This window comes from Hemicordylus capensis, chromosome 1 (genome assembly GCF_027244095.1).
Source record: "Hemicordylus capensis ecotype Gifberg chromosome 1, rHemCap1.1.pri, whole genome shotgun sequence".
NCBI lineage: Eukaryota > Metazoa > Chordata > Lepidosauria > Squamata > Cordylidae > Hemicordylus > Hemicordylus capensis.
In genome coordinates, this window is record NC_069657.1 from 312,688,154 (window position 1) to 312,702,438 (window position 14,285).

The window sequence follows — 14,285 nt, forward strand, 5'->3', positions numbered from 1 at the left end:
GGGAGGCGGGGGGGGGAGGAGGAGGTGGCAGGAAGTCGCTCTGCATGCTGGGAGCTGTCAGTGCCCTCTCCGGTGTGTTTAGGCGGCGGAGGTCTTCCGGCTCGGGACGCCAAGGTAACCCGCTCCCCCCGTGCCTCTCCCCCTCCCTCTCCGACCATCCTGCGGCATTCAGGAGTCCTCAAGCGCTGGCGTCGGGCTAGGACAAGGTCGGGAGGTGGGGGGAATCCCTCCGATTTCACCTCTGGGATCCTGCTGTTAAAGCTCCCTCCACCTTCCCAGAGGGGGCTTCAGCGGGAGACGGAGGTGCCTCTTGATCTTTATTTCTGGCGAAACGAGAAAGAAAGGTCAGAGAGACTCCTGGCCGCCCGCCCTCCTAGTCCCCCACCCCTACCCTTGGTAGCCCTCCTCATCCCGGAGGCTCAACGTAGATGGACGAGGGCACAGAAGGGGGGGGGGCTTTCAAATCGTTGTTGTTAGTGCATTGTGGCACGCTCCTTCCTCTCTCACTCGCCTCTCTCAGCTGCGTGTCAGGAGGGGGTCATCTTTACCCTCTTTTCTTCCACTTTTGTGAACAGAGGCAGAATCTCTCTCTCTCCCTCTCTTTTCCCGCCCCCCCCATCCAGTGTTGCAGAGTGTTTTGTGAATCTGTCTGTTGCACACTCAACATTTACTGATTGTTTCTGGTACTGCTGATTGTTTTGAAATATCTGCCACCGGACCGGTGGTTTTGTACTTACAGTCTCAGATTCATGCACTAAAAAGGGTTACAAAGATTCTTTGACTGGGCAGGGTCCAAACTAAGTATGTCATGATTAAGCACCTTTGACATAAATGGGGCTGGTTGATCACGGCTCCCATTAATTGTTATGGGACTTAGTCATAACTAGCTTGGTTTGGATCCTGCCCATAATTCTTTAAACATCCTGCTAGTTAGTGTCACAGAGTATGTAAAACCTGCTAAAGGATATTAATCCATCTAATCCTTAGTTTTTGCAAGTGAAGAACAAATAGTTGGTGGCTATTCTAGACTGATTTATCTTGAGTATAAATAATGTGATCTTGTGTAGGTGGCATTTTGTGTTTTCTCCTTTCAGTCATTGGTTTGGCTTCTTCATATAGTTCATGCCCCCTTTAAATTTTCTGCAGTTGAGCTGCAGCACCAACTTTATTCTGTACTATAAGATACATTTAAGGCAACACAGAATAATTCTTCGTTTACATCTTTCCTTTGACAGGAGGGACATATTTTCACTAAAGAGTGTTAAAGAGATTAATATTTTCTTTCCTTTCAACTTATTCTGAGTTAGTGTAATTTGGGTATTTTAGTCTAGATGAGTGATCATTGCTACAGACCCATCTAGTAGTTGTTAATCTGGGTTAGGTTTGTGTAAAAAACCTGTAGCCCTTCTTTCCTCTTGTATTGTGAACTAGTTGCTTCCTTTTTCTTTTTACTGAACATGCTGTTCTTCAGGGGGTGAAAAAGGCATTCCTAGCTCTCACTGTTGTTGCCAAAAGGGTAGCTATTTCTCTTACTGAAACCAGAGTAAAATCTTTACAGTGTTATCCTAAATATGTTTACTTGAAAGCAAATCCATTGTGATGTTTATCTCCTAGTAGATATGTTTAGGATTAAAGTCTTTTGTTTCTGATTTTGCATACGTTAAGGGTTTTTTCTCCAAAAGGGACGATCCTGGAATGAACACTCTTTTTGTTAAATTTCCAGTTCTTCAGTAGCACTGACCTTCAGATCACACAGTACAGTTGAGAACTTATCCAACTATAGTGGATGTTTTGGGTGGGAGGGGAGATGCTATGATTTCATGAGATGCATTGAGCATATTGAGGGGATTAATATATTCAAGGTCTGAGCAAAAGAAACCTATCCTGATAAGCAAATGCATAAGGAACACATCCTGGTAAAAGGGAGTAACATCAGATAATTAATATTAAAAAATAGCTATGATTTACATCGGTAAATCAGTTTTACATTGATAAATCTAAGATTATCCTTATTTTAGAGAAAGTGTCAAATTTTGTGTACTTCAATTCTGCAGCTTCTTGTTTCTCTCTTGGAATTTGTTTTAAGTATAGAAACATTAATATTAGAACTTCCAGAGGGTAGCCACATTAAGTCTGTTGCCACAAAGTCTTATAGCACCTGTATATTTCAGCATAAGTTTTGTGATCCACATGCAAATGTTGGAGTAACTCTGTACTCCACATTGGCCAGCCTTGGCAACCATGGCAGTGAGGTACACAGAAGTATTTACTCTTGAAGGAACATCCATTATGCTTTGCTCTTCTCCTCCTGTTCTCTTGTTTGATCTTCATACTTAGTTACTTTTCTGTCCTTGCTGATACAATGTCCTAAATTGATTTTAGAATTCTAAAAAAATTTTAGAATCAAGAGCCAACAATTAATGTTTTGAGCCTCTAGGGGTACAGAAATACCCCATAACAGCTGGTGAGGGTTAAGATGCTACAAGCTTATTTGTTATCCCTCTCTGGTTTCCGAGGTTTCTGTGTTAAGGTTGCATTCCTACTTTTCCCTTTACCTTTTCACCTTGGATGTAAGTACTATTGAACTCTGACAGAATTACTGCTGAGTAAACCTGCTTTGGCTCTGTAGTGGATTAAAGCCTTTGTCTCAGAGCAAGCCCACATGAATCATCCCCTCTATGCTTTCCAAGCAAGGCTTCTTATTAAACTTTCCTGTAATTTTTGGTAAGTTCTAAAGGCTGCTACCACCACCCAGTTGTCGACAAAGCTTGAGTGGAAATCCCAGGGAAAACTCTCCTGTTATTGGAAAAGTGTACAAAAATCCTCCACATGCAAGCCTACACGTGGTGAGAAAACTGGTAGATTGCTGAATGTCTCAGGTGTGTGTTCACCAAAGTGAGACCCCCTCTCAATCCCCCCTTTCTCCCGAGTTAAAAACCCCACTCGGAGAGGCTTGTAATAGAAAAGAACAAAAGGGAAACAGTTTTATTCAAATGCTACAGACTGCTTCTGTCTGAGGTTTTCTCAGCTTTTAGTTACAGGTAAAAATACTCAGGTTACAAGAATACTTCAAAAAGCACCCGAGATTATTTTGGGGTGGCACACTTTAAAAATCATGGTTACCCAGCTGCAAAGAACATGTATGTATGCAAAAGTAAAAACACACTTGGAACAGTATCAGGGATATACCAAACACATACAAAAGATACTGAAAGTCTAACGCACAGTCTGACTAAACAAACTTTTCCCCTAGACTAACTTCCGGAAGCCTTGGCTTCCTTTGTCTTGAACTCACCAAAACCTTGGTTGAGAATCAAGCCCCTGCAGTTCTATCTTTCCAGAGCTGCAGTCATCCTCCGGTAGCCATTCTCCCTGGCCACGTGTGTTCTTCTCCACACCCCCAGCCTGCTTCTTCTAACAAAGAAATTCTCCTTCCTCCCAATGGCTCTCTAGGTTCCACCCACCTGGTGTGCTGATTGGCTGACCTCTGGAGTTCACCAGCCTGTCAGTCAGTACAGGGTTCCCTTCCAGTTTATTATTATTATTTATTATTTATTTATTATTAAAACTTTTATACCGCCCTTCCAAAAGGCTCAGGGCGGTTTACATTAAAACACCATTAAAATCAATTAATAATTAAACAAAAATTATAAAACATAAAACAATGATTAACAATTAAAAACATCATAAAACAACAATTAAATAATCAAAACCATTTAAAAACAAGTTTTAAAAAGCTGAGAATGCCTGGTTGAAGAGATGTGTTTTCAGGTGTTTTCTGAAAATTGCCAGAGATGGGGAGGATCGTATCTCAGCAGGGAGCGCATTCCACAGTCTTGGGGCAGCAGCCGAGAAGGCCCGTCTCTGTGTAGCCACCAAATGAGTTGGTAGCAACTGGAGACGGACCTCCTCAAGTGACCTCAGCAGCCGGTGGGGCTCATAGCGAAGAAGACGCTCTCTTAAATACCCAGGGCCTAAGCCGTTTAGGGCTTTATAAGTTATGACTAGCACTTTGTATTTTGCCCAGAAACCTATTGGCAGCCAGTGTAACCTATTGGCAGCCAGTTAACTCTTTGGGGAGGGGTGGCTGATCACTGCAGGCTCTGACTTGTATCCATGTGTTTCCTTAAGTAGAGACAGTCTTGTCTAGCTCTTGTAAAATACAGATGCTGTTGGCAGGTGATCACATTTGCACATTTTTCTCCTAGTTCACCCCACTGAGCACCACCATGGAAGAAACTCCTCCCCCTCCCCCTTCTTGATTTAATGTATTTTTTTCTGGATAGTGGATGGATGGACAGTGGGTCTAGATGGCCTGTGTCTTCATCTTGTATGCAGAAAATGGAAATAATAAAACCTAAGCCACAAGCTTGCTGGATGCTAGATTAATAGCACATTATGTGAAGTGTCTTATCAGCAACACATTGGGATATCTATGTTTATATCATTTTTAAAGAGTTTTTTTTAAACTTGTGAGAAAAGGAAAGTGCTAGCTGAGAAAAAGAAAGCGCTAGCACAAGTAAAAGGATTGGACTTGTAGGTTTTGAAGAGTATTAGTGTAAATCTCTCACTTGGCTGTAGCAATAATAATAATAATAGTTAATAAATAAAGGTTTCTTCCCTAAGGTCATTACACATGAGTATTTGGGAGAATGTAAGTAAATATTACATTATGGGATTTATTTCTGAGTAAATATGCATAGGATTGCCCAGTTTTTTAAAAAGTCACTTTAAAATCCTTGTGCATATGAATGAGTTACAGAATACTGATACTTTTTACTATATATCAGATAGTAGGCATGATTACACTATTAGATATTTTGTGATTTCCTAGAATAAAGTGCAAAATGATGAGATTTGAAATTTGATTGGTAGTGCCAGAAACATCATCCCAACCAATTTGTTCTTTGTCACCAAAGACCAAAAGCAAATCTTGAAAGAGAATATGAACTGTTTTAAAATGCTGCTTGTCAGTTCCGTTAAAGCTGTGACACACCAAGTGAATCCCAGAGTAGAGCTGCTGAATGAACCAAACAAGCTAGTCTAATACTGAAAGCTTGTTAATATGACAGGACAGAGAAAGGGAAAAATAAACAAGGGAATTGGTTTCCAAAGGAGAAAGGGGGGGAAATCTTTATCTTCAATTGTTCCTTTCAGTTTAGTTAATGTTTCAACTCTGGTATACTAAAAGGAGAACAAATATCCTAGAGGAGGTCATGGTTCTCTGTCATCAGAATTGAAAGCTAGTATAGTTAAGTTTCTAGAGTTTTTGTAAAGAATTGCTATTGCTTTTCGGGGTGGTGGGGTGGGGGTGGGGGTAGATAATTCTTTGCATATGGCCCTTCAGCCCTTGCTCTGTTCAAGATCTGCCCTGAGGACTCTAGAAACTTAAGTGTGTTATAAATTAGGGCTGCATATATATGTGATACTTATCGAAGGATTTGGCATAATCCTTTAGAACTGTCCTTAAGCTATACATGCAGCAAAACCTTACCCTTACTTGTATCTTACAGGACAGAGTTGATAGAAAACTTAAATATTTCCTAATTTGCAGAAATAATTATATTTGACAGAGCACAAGGTGTAATGAGGAGTGGGAATTATCCACAAATCAGGACACACAATAGCAAAATTATTTGAGAGATACTTAACAGTAATTAGAATAAATGAGTGTGTTCTAAAATCTGCAGCTTTGTTGATAGTGAGCTAGATAGGCATTCAGCTCTTACCTTTAAAGACTTGCTAAAGTCATACTAGAATGTTAGCCATTCATATTCATTGCTAGAAAAATCATCCTACCAATATAGGATGTCCATTGTTCATTCTCTTGTTCTTATTTTCTGAAAAGCTCTTTTGTTTTCACGCTGTTTCTATTTTCATATGAAGAATGTACATTGTTTGTCTTCAGCTGATGTTTAAAGTATAAAGGAAAGAGACCAAATTATTGTTTTGGGGGAAAATGTGGGTGTGCTTTGCTGTATTTGGGCAAATGGATTTTGGTGGCTAGCTAACCATTAGCTACTGTAGGATGATAGCTAAGCATGGTGACTATGATATGGAAAATCTCTCTGGTTCAAATCAAATGTCTTAGGTAAGCCATTCCCTCTCAACTTAAACCTTGTATTTGCTATTTTGGGATAATAATTCTAACCTACCTTACAGGGCTATTGTAAGAATTACTGATACAATGTGTTAGAAATATTTTAAAGATATACAAATACTACAGATTGTTCTTTTATATTTGTTTAGATGAAATAAGTCATAGATATAGATGCTTTAGACAATGACATCCTGGAAGGTTCTTTGAGGTCTGCTTTTTGAGAACTTTTCTGCTTTCTTTCAGACAAAAGGCTAATATACTTGATGCCCAGAAAATTGATAGGTTTGCAGAAGATTATTCTGGCATTTGAAAATAGAATTATAACTGGAACCTGTAATAACAAGTTGTTTTGGTAAGAACTAAGTTGCCTACTTTCCTTTCCCTATCCTTACCACTGGACTAAATTTCATCCAGATTGGTTAGGCAGTTCAAAAATTAGCCCACTTGCACCTCAAACGTTCATGCGTCTGCCATTTTGAATTGGGGTGGATGACATAATTACAAACTACATAATTGAGGTGTCCGTATGTGTCACTCACTACAACTGTACCAAAATTGGTTCAAATCAGTTAGATGGTCCACTAGGGGTGTGCACGGAACCGCCACACTGCGGTCCGGCACTGGGGTGGGGGGTAGCTTTAAGAGCGGCGGGAGGGTTTACTTACCCCTCCTGCCGCTTTCCCGCTCTGGCGCCATAATGTATTGAGTAATTGGGGCGGCAGGATACCTCCCTGCCGCCCCTTCCCCGATCTTGCTCTGCAAAAACTCCCAGTAATCCTATGCGCGTGCGCACATTGTGCACGCGCTTCACGTCACTGACGTGCGCGCGCGCAAAGGATTACTGGGAGTTTTTGCAGAGCAAGATCGAGGAAGGGGCGTCAAGGAGGTATCCTGCCGCCCCAATTACTCAATACATTACGGCGCCAGAGCGGGAAAGCGGCGGGAGGGGTAAGTAAACCCTCCCGCCGTTCTTAAAGCTACCCCCCACCCCCGGACCGAACCACCCAGGTCCGGAACAGTCCAGGCCCATCCCTATGGTCCACAAGTTAGCCCATTCCACCTCAAATGTTCACGTGTCTGTCATCTTGAATCAGAGTGGATGACATCATCACAAACTATGCCTTTGAGGCATCCCTATGTGTCCCTACAGCTGTGCCCAATTTGGTTCAAATTGGTTAGGCAGTACACAAGTTAGCCCACTTGCACCTCAAATGTTTACACATCTGCCATCTTGAATCAGGGAGGATTACATTATCACAAACTATGCCGTTGAGGTGTCCCTTTGTTTCCCTACAAGTATACCCAATTTGGTTCATATTGTGGAGTTGATGGGAGGGACATTGCAAAGTTGATGGGGGGGGTGGACACACGACCCACCACAAGCATTTTGGGGGTGTGCTTTGTGGTCCCTTCCAACAACGCCAAATTCTCCCTCCTTAATGAGAGCTTGCAAAGGCTCTGTGCCTATCTGCATGCTCTGTTAGCGGTCAGCAGTTTATTAATAGATTGTGAAAGCCATAGTGTCACAGTGAGGATTTGTACATCGTCAATGAACCAGAGTTTAAAGCAGAGGTTTCGAACCTGAGGACCCCAGATGTTGTTGGACTACAACTTGCATCATTCCCATTTGGCCACTGTGGCTGAAGATAATGGGTGTTGTAGTCCAACATCTGGGGACCCAAGGTTTGGAACCCCTGATTCAAAGCAACTTGCCTTAAACCAGCCTGAAGAATTGGTCACTGTATACTTTTGCATTACTGTAGATTGGAGTGTCATTCATATGATCCACAACCTGGGGCTGGGGAGGAAGGCAGGAGTCTGTGTGCCTTCCCCCACATAATCACAGCCATTCCTGGGCTCTGAAGCACCACACAATCAGTGTGCAAGTGCTCCAGGAGCAGTGAGGGTGGGTGGGGGGCAGTGGTCCCTCTAACTTTTTTTTTCATCTCTGTGCGGAATGAGGTTTTTTCTGGGCGTGAGTATCAAGGCAGTGTTTGCACACATGCATTCAGAGTGGGGCCTTCCTAATTCAACCTGAGTGGGATCTAAAATTAACTGAGCGGACATCAGAAAACTTGTGAGCACGCACACATGCGCATGCCTTACAGGGAACAGTGGCGGGAGGACTGGCTGGGTCTTCCTCCATCCCACAATGCACTACGCGAGGAGCACAGTGCATTGGGGGATTTCCCCACTACCGGGTGCTCCTTCCCTCGGCTCTATGGCTTCCATGCAACCGGGTGGTGAGGGAGGAGGGTGCACACGCTTCCTCCCCCCTCACTTTTAGCCCTGTCACGTTTAGCTGGTTTTACCTGGCTGAGGAGTGCTGGGATCAGGACTGATCCTGGCAGTTCTCACATCTAGCTCTGCCTGGGCAGAGCGGGTCATGAGAATGACCTCTGTGTCTGGCAAAAACAATAATTTGACATAAAATCGTGGTAAGGAGGAACAGATAAAAAACTGTATTGGTAAACTTTATGAAAGTTTTGTCTCAGAGGGACCAAGATGTGGTAGATGTCCCAAAGGACAAAAGCAAAAACAGCTAGTTTTGTGTCTTGTGCAGAATAAATGTGCTTTATATACGATGTAAGAGACTACCAAGTTATTGCTTAGATTGGGCTAATGATGAGCTTCTATGTGTGGATTATTGGGCTGTATCAGACCAGGAAAAAGTTCAACTATTGCTCTTGAACAGCTTATGTTGGGATGCTGCCCTAAAATGGAAGGATCATTTTTGCAGCCTCATGACTCTTACCATTATTATCTTTCTGTGCAAAGAGGTACAATATTTGCCATCTAAACTTGTCATCTAAACTTGCAAAATGAAGACTGTCCTTTTTATCCAAGCTTTTGGCCAATGAACTGTCCTTTGCTGTTTTTAAACTTTTTACTGTTTTTGTTCTGTTTTTATTGTTTTTATCTTGTTGTTAGCTGCCCTGGGGTCTTAGGATGAAGAGTGGTATATAAATAAATGAATTCTTTCTGGGTTTTTCTTTATCAGCGATTTAGTATCACTGGGCAACATCCAGACTAGTTGATCATGACTAAGCACCATTGAAATGAATGAGGTAAGTTAGTCATGACTAACTTAAGTCTCATTAATTTGAATGCGAATTAATTACAACTAACTTAGTCTGGATGTTGCCAATTGAACAGAACTTCTAAGAAATCTTATGAAATTCATTTAGAGAAATGATGGTGCTTTGAATCACTTTTGTTCAAAGACTACATCCAGGGGACAAAACTGCCTTGGTAGAGATTGATCAGTCATAGGCCTAGAGGTCAGTGGAAATTACATTACAGAAAGAAAACTGGATTTTCCAGTGTAGTGTTTGAAATGACAGGCAGAAAAATTAATTTTCCAAGGCCTTTGGTGAGGTGACAGTGAAAACATTTTTCAGCAGGCAACTCATAAAGAAGATAATACTGTGTAGTTTATCTTCCATACTCAAAATGTGGGGAAAAGGTGCACAGCCAATGTTATTTTTAATGTATCTCTCTAGGTATGATAAACCTTCTTCACACAGATCTTTCTTTTGTTGAATGGTCTTATGTAACTCCTGAGAGGAGAACTGGAGGAACAATTTCTGCATGATACTTTCGTTCGTGGTTTCATTTCAGGAAATTATAGTCATTACTTTCTTAAAAGATGAAATTTTGAAGTATTGGGGCCTAACAACAATTTGCACAATTTCTATATAGACTATTTAGTTTAAATCACATCATACAGCTATTATACAGTCCGTTCAGCAGCAGATAACATATGGTCCAAATGTGCTTAGCCCTTCTCTTTTTGTCCAACTATAATATTGCAGTTTTTGCCGTAATTCTGTGTGTGTGTGTGTGTGTGTGTGTGTGTGTGTGTGTGTGTGTGTGAGAGAGAGAGAGAGAGAGAGAGAGAGAGAGAGAGAGAGAGAGAGAGAGAGAGACCTGGAAGCTGTACCCAGGGAAAGGCTCTGCAGACAGGGGCTGATTTGGTTCCCATTGTTTTCAACAGGAAAAGGTAAATGGGGTTCAGAGGAGAGGGCAAAGCCTGCTTCTTACCTCAGAAACTTAGATAATCAGAGGAGAGATAAGGTTTACACCATTCCACCCTGGTGGACCCTAAACCCGTGACTTGCTTTTATATGTGAAGAGCTGTCATTACTTGCCACACTCCCCATAAGAATTAAAGTTCTGCTCTTGGGGAAAGTGGGTGGCATCTAAACCTTTCAGAGAGTGGTGCTTTGTCAGTGAAAGCTCCTTTTGTGAATGGAAGAAGCTTCCACTGACAGGGCCCTCCTTCAGATACTGTTTAGAGTCATATTGGGGGTAAAACTTGCTTGAACCTTCTGACACTGGATAGCGTACCCACTATGGTCAGGAAGCCAATGTGGAGGACAGCAATGCCCCTCCTTGATCCCAGAGGCTGCTCCAGGGTTGTGGAGAGGGGCAATATGTTTCTGCAACTCCTTGTACTCCCCCCACCTCCAGTGTAGTTCAGAGAGAAAGAAAGAGGAAGGGGAGGAAATATCGAGTGCTACCCCTTTTGCCAACTCTGAATACAGTTTGTGGGAGGAGGGGGCAGAAGTATTTGTTACCTCCTCAGAGCCTGGAAGCTATATTCAAGTTGGGAGAAAGCAAATGTTCTTGAATTCTGCTCTCATACTTTGTGATTGCCGAGAAACATGACTGTCCTGTTTAATAGTGCTTGCTCCCTAAGAAGCATATTAAGAACTGTGACTATGATTACAGAAAAGGTAATTTAATAAGCATCAGTCTTTTGCCACAAAATCAATATGTGAGCCAAGTAGGTAGTGCTTTAAAATAACTAAAGTATTTCTAATCCACCTTTCCCAGGCTCAAGGCAATTGATATAAAATACAATAAAATAGTATAAACTCATTAAATAATAAAATTCACAAAACAACTCATTCAGCAGCCACACATAGTAATTCAGAGTAGCCCCCATCAAGGCATTCTTCGAAAGCCATCCCAAATTGCCAGTTCATCCAGTTAGTGCACTCTTAGTGTTTTGTTTTGTTTTGTTTTGTTTTAGCAGATCTTTCACCTTTGCCAGGTATTTTCCAGTTTTCAGTATATGTCTGCAACTTCTTGTTCTCTATCTACATGTTTCACACTTTCCTAGTGCTAAATCTGAGTGGTATCACCGGTTTGTAAAACTGGTTTTTGGAGCATCTGTTTTAAGAGTGCTATTTTGGTTACAGATGTATCTGCTAAGTATTAGGGATGAGCCCAAATGGGCTCGGGCAGCCACAGGTGGGGCGGGGAGTGGCTCCCTTTAAAAGCAAGTAAGCAGGTCCTTACCTGCTCCTGCACCACCCCACCGCTTTCCCAGGTATGGTGCTCACTCTACCAAAGGTTGCAAGTGGCTACAGCACTGCCTTTTGTAGAGTGAGTGCCATGCCTGGAAAAGTGGTGGGGCAGTGCAGGAGCAGGTAAGGATCTGCTCTTAAAGGGAACTACTCCCTGTCCCACCAAACCGGTTTGGCTGCGGGCACCCAAGCCAGTTCGGTGCTTCCCTAAGGAGGTGCCAAATGGTTTGTGCACATCCCTACTAGGCAAATCTGTTGGTGAAGTTATCAGGTTCAGACTCTTCCCTGCCTACTGTATGCACAATAAAAATGCTGCTGCTTTTCCTCTCCTGGTTGGACATGTGCCACTCCTCCTCTTCTTCCTCCTCCTCCAGAAGTAGTAGGGAAGCACCTATACAATGCCTGATCTCCTGTTCACAAGCCACATCTTAGAAAGCCTTGTTCTGAAGCTAGAAACACTGAATGTAAAATCTGTCCTGCTACTGCATTTATTGAATCAATTGGATTCATATGGAAGAAGCAAGGGGAACATCTGAATCAAAGAGCTTATTATTATTAGACCACACACAACCTAGTTAACATGCATCAGTTTAAGGATATCCAAGAGTAACCAAATTTGGTGACCACAAGAGACTAGATGCCATTCACTCCTGTCTTGCTCACTTAGATTTACATCATGTGCTGAAGCATTTGAGAAATATTGCTTAGAGGACATTGGGTAGTCATTTTCTCAGGATTTTGATTCTAACCATGAAGCATGTTTAAAAGGAAAGTCAAAGAAAAAGGTCATTCACACAATCAAAAACTAAGGCTGTTCTCATGCACAGCCTAACCCAGGCTAGGGATGCCCAGGCCAGCTTGGGTTAGGCTGCGTGAAAGAACCTCCAGGATTGGTATCAATCCTGATGAGCCAGCACCGCCTAGCCCGGCCTTTTAGCCTGACTGTTACCTGAGGTTAAGGGAGTGAACACTTCCTTAACCCAGGTTTGCTGCTTGTGTGTGAGCTGGGCTGCTTCCTGCCCACCTGCACACAGACACAGGTGCCTAGAGCACCAGTCTGTTGGGGGAATCCCCCAGTGCATCACGTGTGGTGCATGGTGCATTGTGTGATTCCTGGAGGCTGGGACAATGAGTCCTGCCCTCAGAGCGATCTGCTCTGCTCTGGGCTGCACAGATCAGGGCTGACCGTGAGGGAATGCAGAGTATGCTCCCACTAGGAAAGCAATTATCGTCTGGGGAGAAGGCAAGGTTTGGGAAGCCTTTCCACCCACCCAGTAGGTCGTGTGAATGGTCCCACTGTGTTCTACCCAGGTTTGGGAGCTGTGTGTGCTCCCAGTTTTCGATTGTTTGGAAGCATGGTAAGATGTAAACCTGAGCAGAAGTGATTGTGTGGAAGCAGGAAGTAGGAAGGAAAAGCTACCCAGGTTTTCCTCCTATCTTGCTTCTACACAACCAAAAATTGGGAGCACTCACAGCTCCCAAACCTGGGAAGAACACAGTTTTTGATTGTGTGAATGACCTCACAGTCTCTGAGAGAGATTCCTGCCTGCAACCTTGAAGAAGCCACTGCCAGTTTGTGTAGACAATACTGAGCTAAGGGGCTGGATAGAAATTAAAGAAAATCTAAAGAGTACCACATGATCCCACTAAGTCAGTAACTTTCAGGAACCTTTTCTATGTTGACTTATACGCTGAGGGAGTTCAGCATATCTGCCATGGAATGACTGCATATTACAGATTATTCTGGGCCAAAGTCTAAGGCACATATTTCGTTCACACTGGATAGTAGCCAAGCCTTTTGGAACTTGCAGTCAACTTATGTGATCTCATGGTGTCTTGCAGGAAGTGTTCAGTGCTTTTCTGAAGCTGTGCATTGCAGGAAAGAACAGTATTGACCAGAGACCCAGGCGGTCTCTTAGGTCCAGTTCTTGGGGGACACTGTAGCTTCCTGGGTGGAATTAGGAAGGGCCTGCCTCCTAGCTGGTCTCTGTCTTGCTTTCCTCCTCCTCCTCCTCCTCCTCCTCCTCCTCCTCAGTATCCTCTGTCCCATCCCCCTCCTGGCATCTCTCTGCACTGTTGTTGCTGTGGTTGCTCAGGAGGGAGCCTCCATCCTGGTTTCTAAGCTCCCAGACCCAAACACAAAGTAAGTGGTGTGCACAGCGTTTGGCTTGGCTGTGGTTGGGCCTGGTTGGTCATGGAAGGAAGCTCCTCACAGTGCCATTAAAAGCTGCCTCTCAAGGAGACAAACAACTTTCGGGATTTTTAGTTTGGAATGGAACACAAATGCCCCAGATTGTTCCATCATAAGAACCGGTTGAGCCGGTTGTTCCGATGGAACATCCCTGAACTCAGAATATTTTGCATGCCATTTTGGACCCCAAAATGGAACTCTTCCTGGGGGAAAGAAGGCACTAAGAATGACAAATAAGACCTGCAGAGAGAAGGCCTGTGAGACTTTGGTTGGATACAGAATTGGAGCAGGAGGACACTCACAGAAAAGTAGCATATTATGGAGGGGTAGCCTAGGCTCTTTTCATAGACTTAGCTGGGAAAGCCTGGGAACTCAGTAAGGCCGCTCACACTACTAGGTTACGCTACTTTACAAGCTCCATAGCTTGGTGATATTGATACCACTACCTGGGGGAGGGGGAGCACCAAAGGCACTCCTCGCCTAGGTTGCTGTTTATCCTATGACCGTCTATAATTCACAAGTTGCCATGTGATGTATTATTTGCTCATTCATTAAAAATGGCTTTAAAATAAAATGCATTGTTTGTTCTCCATTTATTTCATTATTTGTACTCCATTTTGTAGAATGGAATACACCTGTTTGTTATTTTTGAGGTAATCTGTCTTATTTGTTGTCATGG

The 14,285-nt window shown here is 42.9% G+C and overlaps 1 protein-coding gene across 9 annotated transcripts in view; it reads left to right on the forward strand.

Annotated features, from left to right (window-relative positions):
- DOP1A (DOP1 leucine zipper like protein A) overlaps window positions 1-14,285 on the forward strand; it is a 122,767-nt gene that overhangs the window by 831 nt on the left and 107,651 nt on the right. For 6 of the 9 annotated variants that reach the window (XM_053287098.1, XM_053287104.1, XM_053287102.1 and 3 more), the window contains exons 1-2: window positions 67-114; window positions 6,344-6,452. The gene's annotated coding sequence lies outside the window, so the exon portion shown is untranslated. Of the gene's footprint in view, window positions 1-26; window positions 115-164; window positions 345-6,343; window positions 6,453-14,285 lie in introns of those variants that run through there. The other 3 variants (XM_053287100.1, XM_053287099.1, XM_053287101.1) reach the window with 3 other exon arrangements.